Source organism: Engystomops pustulosus, chromosome 1 (genome assembly GCF_040894005.1).
Source record: "Engystomops pustulosus chromosome 1, aEngPut4.maternal, whole genome shotgun sequence".
Classification (NCBI taxonomy): domain Eukaryota; kingdom Metazoa; phylum Chordata; class Amphibia; order Anura; family Leptodactylidae; genus Engystomops; species Engystomops pustulosus.
The window spans coordinates 116250612-116266901 of record NC_092411.1 but is presented as its reverse complement, the minus strand read 5'-3'; the positions used below and the strand labels follow the sequence as shown (position 1 = coordinate 116266901).

At 43.2% G+C, this 16290-nt stretch overlaps 1 protein-coding gene across 4 annotated transcripts in view; it reads left to right on the top strand.

The window, feature by feature from the left end:
• The window catches only part of LOC140132079 (annexin A1-like), an 85596-nt gene that overhangs the window by 39565 nt on the left and 29741 nt on the right, over positions 1-16290 (top strand). The window contains exon 1 of one of the 4 annotated variants that reach the window (XM_072150950.1): positions 10468-10524. The exons of 2 other annotated variants lie outside the window; for them this stretch is intronic. The gene's annotated coding sequence lies outside the window, so the exon portion shown is untranslated. Of the gene's footprint in view, positions 1-10467; positions 10525-16290 lie in introns of those variants that run through there. One more of the 4 variants, XM_072150951.1, reaches the window with a different exon arrangement.

The following is a 16290-nucleotide window of genomic DNA, read 5'->3' as shown; positions in this document are numbered from 1 at the left end:
ATGGGGTATCAGTAAACTCCGGAGGAATTGGGCATCAAACGTTGTAGTGCGTTTCATCATTTAATTTATTCTGAAACTATCAGTTTTGGCCTAAATGAATGTATTTTCCAAAAAATTCTAAAGTTTCTAAATCGCAGGTCCATATTGTTTTAACCCATGTGAAACACTTAAAGGGTTAATAGACTTAATAGAAGTTGTTTTACATACGTTGAGGGGTGAAGTTTCTATAGTGGGACAATTTATGGGGTTTTACTATTATTTAGGCCTTTCAAAGTCACTTGACAGCTGAGTTGTCCCTCAAAATGTGAGTTTTGGCAATGTTCATGAAAATGGGAAAATCGCACCTAAAGTTCTGCACCTCATAACATCCTAGAAAAATGAGAGGATGCATAAAATATCATCTCAACATAAAGAAGACATTCTGTAATTGTTAATTATCAAACTTTTTGGGTAGTTTTACTTCCTGTCTGGAAAGCAGAACATTTCAAACTTGGAAAATGAAGAATTTTTACAAACTTTTGCCAAATTTTCACTTTTTTTTCAGACCGAATCGTAAAACTTATCACTTAAATTTTATAACTAACATGAAGTACAATGTGTCACGAGAAAACAGTCTCAAAATCACCTGGATATTTTAAAGCTTCCGAATTTATAACCAATTGTCGTGAGACATGTCAGATTTGAAAAATCGAGTCTGGTCATTAAAGGGAACCTGTCACCAGGAGAGCCATTTTTAGCACTCTCCCAGTCCCCGCAGAGCATAGTACATACACTGCCAAAGTGTTTTTGTATAAAAAAAATCGGTTTTACAGAAAAAAAGATATGTTATATTGTACCTTTCATTAGCATCTGCTGTGTGACTAGGCAGTTGCCAAAAAGGAGGGACTGGAAAGGAGCAGCCTCCCCCCACCCATGGGAAATATGTGACCATTTCAAATATATGAATAACTCCCCACACTCGGGATTGGCTGTAGAGGAGCAGGGCGCGTCGCTAAGCCAAGTGATGGGTGTTTTCATATGGGTGGGGGGGGGACTGCTCCTTTCCAGACCCTCCCATTTGGCAACTGCCCAGTCACACAGCACATTCTAATGAAAGGTACAATATAACATATCTTTTTTTCTGTAAAACCTATTTTTAATACAAAAACACTTTGGCAGTGTATGTACTATGCTCTGTGGGGACTGGGGGAGTGCTAAAAATGGGTCTCCTGGTGACAGGTTCCCTTTAAGCTGAAAACTAGTGTCGGTGACATTGTGTGATGTGTTATAATGTTGTATGATTTTATAATTTTATATAGGATTTTTAAGGAGTAGAAAAATAAGCATTAAACTGAATAAATACATAAGGGCTCATTTACTTACCCTGTTCAATCGTGATCCCGACGTTGACCGACGTTGATTCGGAGCTTGCCGGGATTCACTAAGGGCATGAGCCCGATATCCACTAGCTGTTGCTGCTGAGCCGAGGTCCACCGGAGTTCACCATTCTCTTCCTGGTGCATGTAAGTGTGTGTCAAGCGTGTATTTAAAAAAAAAAAATTCTGTGGTTTTTCCGAATCTGTCTGTTTGCCAATGGCCACGCCCCCCGATTTCCATTGCATGCAACCTGCCACTGATGCGACACAATCTGATCGCGTGCAGCAAAAACCCGGGGCAATTCGCTGCAAAATGGTAATTTTTGGGAAACCCAACGAAAATGAGCGATTCGGGCCCTTAGTAAATGAGCCCCAAAATGTCAGATACATCTGTGTTATTTATTGGAGTTTAAAAAAGAGGAAGAGCTGCCAAAGCCTTCAGCAGTGGACCTTATAAACAATGACCGATCCAAAAAGTTCAGGACCTTCTTAACAGAAAACTATCACGTGTAGTTAGCAGGAAGCATACTATAGAGCAGGAGGAGCTAAGCATATGAATACATAGGGAGAGTTTATCAAAAATATTTCCAAGTAAAACAGTTAGATAAAACAGCCTAACAGTATCCTGTGCCATATGTATAAGATGTCTGATGCTGAATGGTAAATCTGGAGTCATTTAAAAGTTAGGTTCTATCCATGAAAACGTGGCGGCCATCTGCTCCATTAATCTGACGGAGCCACAAATGGTCCAACGGACCCCTCGTTTTCGTGATCTGTGGGGTGCTTAGCACTAAGATCCCCACCGACCAACAAGTTTGGCCCTATTCTGTGTATAGGGCCTAATTTTTCTTTGTGGGAAAACCCCTTTAAAACTGTGGAGCCATACTATTAGTTGGTCCAGTTTACTAGTATTGAGATGCACTTTTCCTAATTATCCGGAAAAATGATGATAAAGATCTCCTATGAGTTCAACAGAAAGAGGACCCGGCTCAGTATGTTTTAGGGTCTATTGATCCATAAAATAATAAAAACAAAACGCGTTTCGGAACCCAGAATGGATCCTTCATCAGTTGTATATCTCTGTCAACATACATGCGGCGTTTTAAAAAGATTAGGAAAAAGATTATCCGAAGGAGATTGTAAAAAATGCAAAACATAAAGCTAGCAAATACACACAGCTAGATTGTCTACAGTCTATGAAGAACACACCACTGGATGAAAAGAAAGAGAATAATCAAATTAGGTTTATTACCACATACACTTGTCAGATGGAGGCAACAACTATGCCTTGGTCTGCCAGCATATGTCAATAGGTAGGCTCAGAGTATACCAAAAACATGTGATCCCAGCCTTAGGTTTGTTTGCATGACCGCATCTATTTATACAGCTGCTTTTGTTGAGTTTCTCCCCTGCAGATATTATTGTCGTGGTTGAAATTGTTTGCACAAATACTTTTAATACTTTGGGGACTGTAACTGTCACACTTCTTTATAAGACACAATGGGGCACATTTACTTACCCGTCCCATAGCGATCCCCGCTATGCATTGTCCAACGAGGATTCGGGTCTGCCGCGATTCACTAAGATTATGTGTCCAATTTCCTGAATGTTTCGCTTCCCCCGCTGAGGTCCGCCTGAGTTCACCTTCTTCCTGATGTATGTGAGTGCTGATCTTGCGACACAATTTCGTTTTTTAAATTCCACAGTTTGTCCGAATCAGTCGGGTTGTCCGACGTCCATGGCCCTGATTTGTGTCGCATGCAAGCCGGAGCCGATGAGCCACAATCCGATCACGAGTGCCAAAAACCCAGGGCAATTCAGGGCAAAACGGTAAAAAGTCGGGAAACCCAACGAAAATGCGGCGTTCGGACCCTACACACATGTCTGACAGTCTGTATAATGATGTGACACTCCTGGTGCTGGCTCTTCTATGTGCTTCCTGGCACTGGCGCCCCCTGAAGCCTGTGTGTGTATGAGATACTCCTATACACATGACTGACAGCCTGTATAATGATGTGGCACTTCTGGCGCTGGAACCTATATGTGCTTCCTGCTGCTGGCTGCCATGCCCCCTGCAGCCTTTGTGTGTTTGAGATCCCCCTATATCAGTGATGGCGAACCTTTTAGAGCCTGAGTGCCCAAACTTCAACCAAAAGCCGCTTATTTGTTGCAAAGTGCGAGCACAGCAATTTGTTTCTCCTAGTTCTTTGACAACTTTCATTCTTTCAGCCTCCTAAAGACACCAACACAGTTGAAAGGAGGAGGGCAAATTCACCTATCATTGTAGGAAGATTCTGTAGGAAGATTCTTTGAGTCCTGTCCAGTGAACTTCATGCTGGGGTGATGGCCTGGGTGCCCACAGAGAGGGTTCCGAGTGCCGCCTCTGGCACCTGTGCCATAGGTTCGCCACCACTGCCCTATATACATGGCTGACAGCCTGTATAATGATGTGGCACTCCTGGCGCTGGAACCTATATGTGCTTCCTGGTGCTGGCAGCCATGCCCCCTGCAGCCTTTGTGTGTTTGAGATCCCCCTATATACATGGCTGACAGCCTGTATAATGATGTGACACCCCTGATGATGCTTCTCTATGTGCTTCCTGGTTCTGGGAGCCACACCCCTTGCAGCTTGTGTGTATGAGATACTCCTATACACATGACTGACAGCCTGTATAATAATGTGACACTCCTGGTGCTGGCACCCCCTACAACTTGTGTGTGTATGAGATACTCCTATACACATGATTGATATCCTATGTAATGATGTGACACTCTTATGTTGGCTCCTCTTATGTGTGTATACTCCTATTCACTTGGCTGCATCCTGTAGCAGTTGTAACAGCCGGACATGCTGTTACTCCAATAGACTACTTGTGTAGCTGATATCTGTGTCTCTCACAAAAACACTAGCAATGCTTTAATCCCATAGCGCAATAAGACGTACCTGTGCGTTTTATTGCGCAGGCGGTAGAATGAAGACGGTTCACGGGCTGAGCCCTCTTCATACACGCTGGGTGCTTGCTTCACAATGAAGCAAGCACCCGTCGCTAACACCCGCGATCGGTGCTTGTACCGATCGCGGGTGTTAACCGCTTCATCGCCGCCGGCAAAGCTGCCGGCGGCATTAACAAGCCGGCGGCGCGTGGGCGCCGCCATCTTGGCTCCGATCGTTGCTCCCTGTGACGTCATCGGGGAGCGGCGATCCGTTGCCATGACAGCCTCGGATCACACAAAGATCCGAGGCTATCATGTTTTAGACCATCTATTAGAATGTGCAATCTGCACATTGTAATAGATGGTGTGCAAAATCCCCATATACTGCCATACTGTAGTATAGCAGTATATGGTAGGATCAATCAGACAACCTAGGGTTAAAGTACACTAGGGAGTCTGAAAAATTTAAATAAAAAAAATAAGAAATAAAAAATTATATTAACCCCTTAAGGACGCAGCCATTTTGTAGCTTAAGGCTCAGTCCCATTTTTTGGATTCTGACATGCGTCGCTTTAAATGGTTATAACTTTTGAACACTGTTACTTATCAAAACGATTCAGAGATTGTTTTTTCCCCACATGTTGTACTTCATTTTAGTGGTAAATTGTGGCTGATAAGTTTTGCGTTTATTTACAAAAAAAAAGAAAATATGATGAAATTTGAAATCATTGCGTTTTCAGGCAGATAGATGTACCACCTAAATAAATTGCTGAATAACATTTCCCATATGTCTACTTTACATTTCACCATTTTTGAAATGTCTGGATAATTTATTTTGATGTCACACGGCTTACAAATCGAATAGCGCTTTTCCGGATTTTCAGAATTGAATATTTTGGGGATAAATACAGTTTTGAATGAAAATTTACATATTTAGCATCAAAACCCCCCATATAACCAACCCAATTTCAAATCTGCACCCCTCAAGCTATCAGAAACAGATTTTACAAAGATTGTTAACCCCTTGAGATCTTCATAGTAATTACATCAAAATGGAGGCGAAATTTAGAATAGTCAAATTGTGCCGGTTATACGTTCATTTAGCCCTAAAATTTACACATTTCCAAAAGATAAAAATACAAAACCCACCATACAATTTGTTCTACAATTTCTCCCGAGTACAGAGACCCCCCACATGTGGCCGTGACTTGTTTTATGGGCACACAGTGAGGCGCAGAAGGGAAGGAGCACCCTGCAGCTGCCAGGATTTTACTTTCCTCATTGGCCTCATTGAAGGCTATAAAATTTTCGCTTTTGCGCTATTAGGGCCATGTGACAGCATTTTTTTTGCGGGACGAGATGCTTTTTGAAATGTTACCATTTTGGGGTTGGTATCACCTATTGTTGAGGAACTTCTTTTTGAGAACAGGAGTAGAAAAGCATCAATTCTCTACTGTTTTTTTTACTTTTTTTTTGTGGTGTTCACCGTATAGACTAATAATCATATTATCTTCATTCTATGGGTCGATACGATAACGGGGATACCAGACACGAATATATTTTCTTGCGTTTTACTAAATTTGTAAAATAAAACCCTATTGTGGGGAAAAATCTATCAGTTTTGTATTGCCATCTTCCAAGTGGCATAACTTTGTTACGTTTTTGGCTACGGAGCTGGTTGATGGCTTATTTTTTGCGGGACACGTTGTACTTTGCACCAGTATCATTCTAGAGTACATATGTTTTTTTGATCACTTTTTATAGCATTTTTTGTGGGATTGAATAGGTAAAAATCATAATTTTTGGAGGGTTTATAACAGTTTTCTTTTACGGCGTTCATCGTGCGGGTTCAATAAATATTTATTTTTATTCTACGGGTTGTTACGGACGCAGTGATACTATATATGTGGGGTTTGTGTTATGATTTAGACTTTTTTTTTAGTTATATGGCTCTTTATATGTTTTGGGGCTTTTGGGCATTTTTGGTGATTTATTACTTTATTTTTTTATTGAATAATTTTTTCTTTTACTTTTTTACTTTTTCACTTTTTCCACCATGGGAAATGAACAAGCAATCATCTGATTGCTTGTTCATAATAATACCCTGCAATATTTATGTATTGCAGGGCATTATCAGTGTCAACTTATGCACTTGCATAGGGTGGCACTCTGCCAGTAAGATGACGTCACAGACGCCATCTTACCGGCAGTTCCTGCAGGTAACACTGGGGTCCAGATCGGACCCCAGTGATACCGTAGCAATGATCGGTGCCCCCCGAAAATGATTCGGGGGGGCGATCGTGGGGGAAAGACACCCCAGATGCATGTTAGATGCCGCGGTCGCGATGACCGCGGCATTTAACGGGTTAATCACCCGCGATCAGAGACAACTCCGATCGCGGGTGTTACACTGGGGTGCCGGCTATCAGTCACAGCCGGCACCCCGTGTTTCCCGATGCCGATTCGGCTCAAATCTTGAGCTGAACTGGCATCGGCTCAGCGTCCGATAAATTGGACGCTGAGCGCTAAGTCACTGAGCTCAGCGTCCGATATATCGGACGCTGAGCGTTAAGAGGTTAAAAAAAACTAAAAATTCGAATCACCCCCCTTTCCCTAGAACTGATATAAATATAAATAAACAGTAAAAATCATAAACACATTAGGTATTGCCGCGTCCGAAAATGCCCGATATATAAGAATGTTTTTTTACTGCGTTTAACCCTGTAATGGAAAATAGTGCCCAAAGTCGCAAATGGCATTTTTTTGCCATTTTGAAAAATATAAAAAAATTCAATAAAAAGTAATCAGAAGGTCTTACAATTCTGAAAATAAAAGCATTGAAAACGTCATCAAAAGTCGCAAAAATTGACACCACCCACAGCTCCATACACCAAAGTATGAAAAAGTTATTAGCGCAAGAAGACGGCAAAATGAAGAATTTTTTTTTTGTACAGGAGGTTTTAATTTTTGTAAATGTATGAAACATTATAAAACTTATACAAATTTGGTATCCATGTGATCGTATTGACCCAATGAATAAATTAGACATGTCATTTGGAGCGCACAGTGAAAGACGTAAAATCCACGCCCACAAGAAAACGGCGCAAATGCGTTTTTTCACCATTTTAACTGCATTCAGAATTTTTTTCCCGCTTCCCAGTATATGGCATAGACAATTAAATGCCATCACTATGAAGTGCAATTTGTTACGCAGAAAACAAGCCATCACACAGCTCTCTACATGGAAAAATAAAAAAGTTATAGATTTTTGAAGGTGGGGTGTGAAAAATAAAGACGCAAAAACGAAAAAGGGCCTGGTCCTTAAGGGGTTAATATACATTACAGACAGACATGAGCAGGGGGAGGAGAGGTAGAGGTAACATCACTTTCTCTCTCTGTGTGCACAATCTCATTTGCATAATAAGGAAAATATGATTTTACAATGAATAATGTATGAAATAACTAGATAAAGGCTGGGATGGGATCCTTGTGAACTGCTCCAACAGGTAGTAGTGTCAGGACAAGTGACATAGACCCGATGACAGGTGTTCTGTAAGTTGAATTTGCATGTAAGTTGGAACTGTATATTTTATAATTGTAGCTCCAGACAATTTTTTTTGCCCCAATGACAATTGGATTTTCAAAATTTTGTACTGTCATAGGAACATCAATTATCAATAAAATTTAATTACAGACACCTTACAGCTGTTATTGTTGCCTGGGGCTTAAGTAATAATCCATGTCGAAGCATCCAGAGAGCTTCACCAGAGGTCAAAATGGGCAGAGAGGTCAGTCTGTAACTAGGGGTCATCTGTGAGTCGGGGACCACCAGTAATTATTTAGTGACTGTGATAAGTGTGTTTTATTTCCCCAGTGTAGAGGTTGTGTGTTACAGTCCATGCTGTTTTCAATTTACATGAAGTTCTGATGCCTATGATGGGTCACTCATAGGTCTCCATAGACTGAAACGTACTGGGGCAGATTTATCAAGCTGTCTGAAGGTCAGAATATTCTACGTTGCCCTTGGCAACCAATTACAGCTCAGCTTTTTATTTTACCAGTGCTCATGAATATTTTACAGGGGAGCTGTCATTGGTTGCCATGGGCAAGAATATTTTGACTTGATAAATCTACCCCACTGTGTCACCAAAGGGAGATTAAAGGGTAGGTGCCATATTTTTTTCTGGTTATGCAGTAGGTCTAGTATATTGCATGTATGCTGCAATATTTGATTTTACCTTCTGGTAATAGTTTCCCTTGTAAATGCGACTGAATCCGTGCACTCAGTATAACCTGCTTAATCTTAGATTTCCATTTCTTGGTTTCGGATCTTTTTATTTTCCTGTTATCTGTATACAGATCCAGTACCTGGCCATTAAGTGTGAGTGTAAATTGTGGTACCAATAAGTAAAGCATTTTTCATACTGATGACCTATCCATACAGTCAGACCCCAACCAAAAGGCTACTGGGAGCCTGGAATAAATATTACAGCTCCTGCCAAACCCAAAACGTTACATACATGTATAGACTTGTTGCTGAGGAAATAATAATAATAATAATCTTTATTTATATAGCGCCATCAAATTCCGTAGGGCTCTACAAATCATAGGGGACATATACAGCTATACTATATTACAAAGAACAAACAGTCATATGGAACAATAGGAGTGAGGGCCCTGCTCACAAGAGCTTACAGACTATGAGGATGAGGGTGTTGTTGACACAATAGGTTGTATAATGGTCCAGCCATTCTTTATAAGGGAGCAATATATAATAATTTAATAAATAATTTAATAAATAAAAATGTTGCTGCTTGAACCAGCCATCAGCCGCATCTTATTTACAGGATCCAAGGTGAAAAAGACTGCAGAGAAGCCTGGAGCTTGGTAAATATCTTCTGTTTGCCAAATAACAGACGGTAGGAGGACATAGGATGGATTAGTAAAGGGAGAGTTGACATTTCATGCAGTTAGCGAGTGTGATAGGCTTGCCTAAAAAGATGGGTTTTAAGAGCACGTTTGAAGCTTTGGAGGGTGGGTATTAGTCTCAGAGTCTGGGGAAGGGCATTCCAGAGAATTGGTGCAGCTCGGGAGAAGTCCTGGAGACGTCCATGAGAGGTTCGAATTAAGGTAGAGATTAATCTAATGTCACTGGCGGATCGAAGAGCACGGGAAGGGTGATAGACTGAGATGAGAGAAGAGAGATAGGGAGGTGCAGCATTATTCAGAGCTTTGTGGATGAGGGTTATTTTTTTAAAGTGAATACGGAAGGAGTCTGGCAACCAGTGCAGTGATTGGCACAAACCAATGCAATCCATTTCCCTTTCAACTGAATGGTATTTGAGCTACAGTAACCCTGTACAACCACTATACTGTACATAGATGAAGACTTATGCCTGTTCCTCCAACTACAGCATAGATGTAGGCATCTGGAGACAAACTGATGACTGATAATACCATGAAGTAGGTAGCACTTCTGCCTTGCAGCACTGGAGTCCTGGGTTCAAATCCCACCCAGGTCAACATCTGCAAAGAGTTTGTATGTTCTCTCCGTGTTTACGTGGGTTTTCACCAGGTACTCTGGTTTCCTCCCACACTCCAAAACATACTGTTAGGTTGTTTAGATTGCGAGCCCCATGGGGACAGGGACCACTTCAGCTTTGTGCAGCACTGCGTAATCTGTAGGCGCTATATAAATATAGAATTATTATTATAAGTCATTTATAGGAAAAAGACATAAGGAGTCAGAAATCCCTTTAATAATGGGAGACTATTAAAGCATTATACATGATGAAAATCAAACCAGTAGTTTTGGTGCAACAAAGCAGGAGTACTAACCACTAAAACATTGTGGTTGTCGGTTGAGATCAAGTCCCAACTAGTCCCTGAAACACTAACTACTGTTATAGCAACCAAAGAATATTTTCTTAAGTACAAACCTGGTAAACCTATTTATTTAAAACATTACTTTTATAAAGAAAAAGTTGTACAGTATGAAAATGATGTACATTATTCCTGTATTTAGCTAAGGGCAAGAGAGAACAAGATGTCTTTGACTTGGCAGGGAGTGACGGACATGTCCTCCTCACAACGAGACAGCCAATAGTAGTGCGGCAGCAAATACCCTAGTATTGCTAGGTGTGGTCTTATAACGTTCTTATAATAATCAGACGCCAAAGGATGCTTTCTTCTGCTTAGTATTTGTGAGTCTGATCTTCAGGAAGTTGCCTCACCAGTAAGATGATACTTTCTTTATTATTGCTTTTTATGTTTCTGTACTTTCTCTCTATCTTCTAATATGACTAGTATGACCACAGATGCAGATGTACTTTCCAGTGTCTGGTAGAGGTTGTTTTATTAATCTGTGAAATTCAGTAATGGTAAGAATACTGTATAAATATGTTAAAGCAGAAAAAAAAGTTGTTTAAGTTTAGAAAATTGGAATTGGTTGCTTTTTCTGTGGTTTCTGTCCATGGAAAATGTTAGTCAATCTTAATGTCCAGCCCCATACTGTTCTGCAGGAAAGTTTTAAAGATTCTACATTTTCTGTTTCCATATAATGTGACAAATCTAGCTACTCTGTCTACATTTACTTGCTAGTAAAAGAAAAAAGATGCATACCTCTAACAAAATGCTATAAAAGCAAATTCCAAAAAGCTTTCTGATTCTTTCAACATACTAGTTTTTCAGGTTTAACCCCTTACCGACATGTGATGTAATACTACGTCACATTCCGGGTGATAGGTAGTCGCCAGTGATGGGTATCAGCAAAGAGATCTGTGCATCCCTACTCTTGTAAGTTACAATAACAGAAGCTAAGACTTGCTACATTTGACTCAAGAAGGCTGGAGTCATATTTTAACCCCTTTAACCACTGTATCAGCTTTTTACAGCAGTCATTAACCCCTTAAGGAAGCAGGGTTTTTTCGCTCATTTCTCTCTCTCCACCTTCAAAAATCGATAACTTTTTTTCATTTTTCTGTGTACAGACTTGAGTGAGGGCTTATTTAGTGCATAACAAATTTTACTTTCCCGTGATGTTATTTATTATTCCATGCCGTATACTGGGAAGCAGGATAAAAATTCCAAATGTGGAAAAATTGAAAAAAACTGCATGTTCCTAGCATTCTTGTGGGCTCAGTTTTTATGACTTTTACTCTGTGCTCCACTACTTTATTCTTTGGTTTGATGCGATCGCGGTGATACCAAATTTATATGGGTTTTATTGCATTCTAATACATTTTCAAAAATAAAATGAATGAGTACGAAAAAAAAAAATTGCCATCTTCTGACGCAAATAACTTTTTCATACTTCGGTGTACGGAGCTGTGTGAGGGGTCCTTTTTTGCAAAATGAGCCAACGTTTTCATTACTACCATTTTGACGACTGTGTAACATTTTGATCACTTCTTATTATATTTTTTATGTCATGTAAAAGGTGTAAAAGTTGTGTTTCGGACATTTCCGCGCTATTTCCAGTTTTGGAGGTCACTGCCGTCAATAACAGTTTTTATATTTTGATCAGGCATTTTGGGAAGCAGGAATTCCTATTGTGTTTGTGATTTTTACTGTTTATTATTAGAGATGAGCGAACACTAAAATGCTCGGGTACTCGTTATTCGAGACGAACTTTTCCCGATGCTCGAGTGCTCGTCTCGAATAACGAACCCCATTGAAGTCAATGGGAGACTCGAGCATTTTTCAAGGGGACCAAGGCTCTGCACAGGGAAGCTTGGCCAAACACCTGGGAACCTCAGAAAAGGATGGAAACACCACGGAAATGGACAGGAAACAGCAGGGGCAGCATGCATGGATGCCTCTGAGGCTGCATAATCGCACCATTATGCCAAAATTATGGGCAACAGCATGGCCATGACAGAGTGACAGAATGAAGCTAGATAGCATCTAAAACATCCAATAATTGACCCTGACACTATAGGGGACGGCATGCAGAGGCAGCGGCAGCAGGCTAGAGAGTGTCATGGCGACATACCCTAAATGGACTCAGGCTTCAAACCAATGGGTGGCAGAGAGGAACCAAAGGAGGTGAGCAAGAAGCGCTCAAATAATATCGGTACATGATAAAAGTTTGCCAGTATATTTTGTGGATTACACAGCAGGGTGGCGACAAAGTTAACATGGAAGCCATGAAAACAACCCAAAATTCTGCCTGACACAGCTCGTTTGATAAGGGGACCATGTATGGAGGCAGTGAACTAGTAGTAGATTAAAGGTGCTGCAGTTAAAACTATGTTAGTTGGATCTTGGCATGGAGCTGGCGCTCCGCTGCCAGGCGAGCTTTCGCCAATCCAAGCCCCTGTCTATAGGCTACTCCCCAAACAGCACTTCTAAGAACCTTTTGTATAAGATCAAGTGTAGTAGCGTTCTTATAAGTTTAGGATATGGCGGGTGAGGGGAATGTAAACAGATGCGCAAGAAGCGCTGAAATAATATCCCTAAATGGTAAAAGTTTGCAAGTATATTTTGGGGATTACACAGCAGGGTGGCGACAAAGTTAACAACTTTGATGTGGAATGCCCTGTAATAGCTCTTGGGCGGTGTGCCTTTTATCGCCTAGGCTCAGCAGTTTCAGCACCGCCTGCTGTCGCTTAGCGACGGCACTGCTGCTGTGCCTAGAGCTACCGACTGATGGCGCCATGCCCACGGATGGTAATTCGGAGGAGGAGGAGGTGGAGGAGGGGTGGGAGGAGGTATAGTAGGCCTTTGAGACCTGGACCGAGGTAGGCCCCGCAATTCTCTGCGTCGGCAGTATATGACCAGCCCCAGGGTCAGACTCGGTCCCAGCCTGCACCAAGTTAAGTGTAGTAGCGTTCTTATAAGTTTGGGATATGGCGGGTGAGGGGAATGTAAACAGATGCGCAAGAAGCGCATGATGCGCATGGAGCTGGCGTTCCGCTGCCAGGCGAGCTTTCGCCAATCCAAGCCCCTGTCTCTAGGCTACTCCCCAAACAGCACTTCTAAGAACCTTTTGTATAAGATCAAGTGTAGTAGCGTTCTTATAAGTTTAGGATATGCCGGGTGAGGGGAATGTAAACAGATGCGCAAGAAGCGCTGAAATAATATCCCTAAATGGTAAAAGTTTGCCAGTATATTTTGTGGATAACACAGCAGGGTGGCGACAAAGTTAACAACTTTGATGTGGAATCCATGAAAACAACCCAAATTTCTGCCTGACACACCTCGTTTGATAAAGGGACGATGTATGGAGGCAGCTATATGGACGACTTTTGGAGGTAGCAATGGAGACAACGTGTGGAGGCTGCTATGGAGACAATTTAATTTGGATAGTGCCTGTATGTGGCAGTCCCAAACATTTTTCAAACCAGAGGAGCAGGTAGGTGGCCCTCCAGTAAAATGGGATAGATTGAGTGCCTGTATGTGGCAGTCCCAAAAATGTTTCAAACCAGAGGAGCAGGTAGGTGGCCCTCCAGTAAAATGGAATAGATTGAGTGCCTGTATGTGGCAGTCCCAAAAATTGTTCAAACCAGAGGAGCAGGTAGGTGGCCCTGCAGTAAAATGGAATAGATTGAGTGCCTGTATGTGGCAGTCCCAAAAATTGTTCAAACCAGAGGAGCAGGTAGGTGGCCCTGCAGTAAAATGGAATAGATTGAGTGCCTGTATGTGGCAGTCCCAAAAATGTTTCAAACCAGAGGAGCAGGTAGGTGGCCCTCCAGTAAAATGGAATAGATTGAGTGCCTGTATGTGGCAGTCCCAAAAATTGTTCAAACCAGAGGAGCAGGTAGGTGGCCCTGCAGTAAAATGGAATAGATTGAGTGCCTGTATGTGGCAGTCCCAAAAATTTTTTAAAACAGAGGACCGGGTAGGTGGCCCTCCAGAAAAATGGAATAGATTGAGTGCCTGTATGTGGCACTCACAAAAATTGTTTCAAACAGAGGACCGGGTAGGTGGCCCTCCAGAAAAATTAAATGCATGAAGTACTATAGCAAGAGCCAGTGGGCCCTGTCAAAAAATAGCCATTTTCCTCTGCTTTACTGTACAAAGAGGAGGAGAAGGAGGAAAATGAGGAGGAGGAGGAGGAGTGGATCAATTATTCAAGTTGAGCTTCCTTCACCTGGTGGAGATTGGAAATTCTGAGAAATCCAGCCTTTATTCATTTTAATAAGCGTCAGCCTGTCAGCGCTGTCAGTCGACAGGCGTGTACGCTTATCGGTGATGATGCCACCAGCTGCACTGAAAACCCGCTCGGACAAGACGCTAGCGGCAGGGCAGGCAAGAACCTCCAAGGCGTACAGCGCCAGTTCGTGCCACATGTCCAGCTTTGAAACCCAGTAGTTGTAGGGAGCTGTGTGATCATTTAGGACGATGGTATGGTCAGCTACGTACTCCCTCACCATCTTTCTGTAAAGATCAGCCCTACTCTGCCGAGACTGGGGACAGGTGACAGTGTCTTGCTGGGGTGACATAAAGCTGGCAAAAGCCTTGTAAAGCGTACCCTTGCCAGTGCTGGACAAGCTGCCTGCTCGCCTACTCTCCCTCGCTACTTGTCCCGCAGAACTACGCACTCTGCCGCTAGCGCTGTCAGAAGGGAAATACTGTTTCAGCTTGTGCACCAGGGCCTGCTGGTATTCATGCATTCTCACACTCCTTTCCTCTCCAGGGATGAGAGTGGGAAGATTTTGCTTGTACCGTGGGTCCAGGAGAGTGAACACCCAGTAATCGGTGCTGGAATAAATTCTTTGAACGCGAGGGTCACGGGATAGGCAGCCTAGCATGAAATCTGCCATATGCGCCAGAGTACCAACGCGTAAGAATTCACTCCCCTCACTGGCCTGACTGTCCATTTCCTCCTCCTCCAACTCCTCCAACTCCTCTTCTTCTGCCCATACACGCTGAACAGTGAAGGACTCAACAATGGTCCCCTCTTGTGTCTCGCCAACATTCTCCTCCTCTTCCTCCTCATCCTCCTCCACCTCCACCTCCTCCGATATGCGCTGAGAAACAGACCTCAGGGTGCTTTGGCTATCAACAAGGGAATATTCTTCCCCCGTCTCTTGTGACGAGCGCAAAGCTTCCGACTTCATGCTGACCAGAGAGTTTTTCAACAGGCCAAGCAGCGGGATGGTGAGGCTGATGATGGCGGCATCGCCACTGACCATCTGTGTTGACTCCTCAAAGTTACTCAGCACCTGACAGATATCAGACATCCACGTCCACTCCTCATTGTAGACTTGAGGAAGCTGACTGACCTGACTACCAGTTCTGGTGGAAGTTGACATCTGGCAGTCTACAATCGCTCTGCGCTGCTGGTAAACTCTGGATAACATGGTCAGTGTTGAATTCCACCTCGTGGGCACGTCGCACAACAGTCGGTGAGCGGGCAGTTGGAGGCGGCGCTGCGCTGCCCTGAGAGTGGCAGCATCTGGGCTGGACTTCCTGAAATGCGCACAGATGCGGCGCACCTTCGTGAGCAAATCAGACAGATTGGGGTATGTCTTGAGGAAACGCTGCACTATCAGATTTAACACATGGGCCAGGCATGGCACATGTGTCAGTCTGCCGAGTTGCAGAGCCGCCACCAGGTTACGGCCGTTGTCACACACAACCATTCCCGGCTTGAGGTTCAGCGGTGCCAGCCACAGATCAGTCTGCGCCGTGATGCCCTGTAATAGCTCTTGGGCGGTGTGCCTTTTGTCGCCTAGGCTCAGCAGTTTGAGCACCGCCTGCTGTCGCTTAGCGACGGCACTGCTGCTGTGCCTAGAGCTACCGACTGATGGCGCCGTGCCCACGGATGGTAGTTCGGAGGAGGAGGTGGAGGAGGGGTGGGAGGAGGAGGAGGCATAGTAGGCCTGAAACACCTGGACCGAGGTAGGCCCCGCAATCCTCGGCGTCGGCAGTATATGAGCAGCCCCAGGGTCAGACTCGGTCCCAGCCTCCACCAAGTTAACCCAATGTGCCGTCAGCGATATATAGTGGCCCTGCCCGGCAGCACTCGTCCACGTGTCCGTGGTCAGGTGGACCT